This window comes from Pongo pygmaeus, chromosome 22 (genome assembly GCF_028885625.2).
Source record: "Pongo pygmaeus isolate AG05252 chromosome 22, NHGRI_mPonPyg2-v2.0_pri, whole genome shotgun sequence".
NCBI lineage: Eukaryota > Metazoa > Chordata > Mammalia > Primates > Hominidae > Pongo > Pongo pygmaeus.
This window is the reverse complement of record NC_072395.2, coordinates 35834205-35835377: the sequence shown is the minus strand read 5'-3', so window position 1 is coordinate 35835377 and position 1173 is coordinate 35834205. Positions and strand designations below refer to the sequence as shown.

The 1173-nt window shown below is 32.9% G+C and overlaps 1 pseudogene; it reads left to right on the top strand.

Moving 5' to 3' along the window:
• Positions 1-458: 458 nt before the first annotated feature.
• Positions 459-636, top strand: LOC129022721 (U2 spliceosomal RNA; annotated as a pseudogene).
• The last annotated feature ends 537 nt before the right edge of the window (positions 637-1173 follow it).

The window sequence follows — 1173 nt, the reverse complement described above, 5'->3', positions numbered from 1 at the left end:
AAACAACTATATATATATATAGAGAGAGCTGGAAAATATTGACCCCTCCATTGAGGGATATATACATACAAATATATATGTGTGTGTATGTATATATGTATGTATATATGTGCATATATATATACACACATATGTATATATGTGCATATATATACACACATATGTATATATGTACATATATACACACATATATGTATATATGTACATATATACACATATGCATGTATACGTGTATGTACATATATGTACATATATACATATACACACGTGTGTGTATATACACATATATACACATGTGTATATACATATATACACATGTGTATATACACATATATACACATGTGTATATACACATATATACACATGTGTATATACACATATATGTATATATATACATATATGTGTATATATACACACACACATATATATATACTCAAAAGTATATATATATATGCTTTATCACTTCTCGGCCTTTTGGCTAAGATCAAGTGTAGTATCTGTTCTTATCAGTTCTAGGATACATGTGCAGAATGTGCAAGTTTGTTACATAGATATACATGTGCCATGGTGGTTGGCTGCACCCATCAACAATCATCTAAGTTTTAAGCCCCGCATGCATTGGGTATTTGTCCTAATGCTATCCTTCCCCTTGACCCCCACACCCTGGCAGGCCCCAGTGTGTGATGTTCCCCTTCCTGCGTCCATGTGTTCTCATTGTTCAACTCCCACTTATGAGTGAGAACATGCAGTGTTTGGTTTTCTGATCCTGTGCTAGTTTGCTGAGAATCATGGTTTCTAGCTTCATCCATGTTCTTGCAAAGGACATGAACTCATTGTTTTTTATGGCTGCAAAGTACTCCATGGTGTATATGTGCCACATTTTCTTTATCCAGTCTATTATTGATGGGCATTTGGGTTGGTTCCAAGTCTTTGCTATTGTAAACAGTGCTGCAATAAACATATGTGTGCATGTGTCATTCTAGTAGAATTATTTATAATCCTTTGGGGTACTTAACTTTTGTAGGGCACATAATTCTACCCATAATAGTGAAGTAAAGCAAAAGATCTACTTTTTGATCACTTTCTGTTTCTTAAAAAAAATTAACATTATAGCAGCCTAGAGTTTGCTGTTTAAATGAAACTTTCAATTATATATTTATATACTCTAAAGTG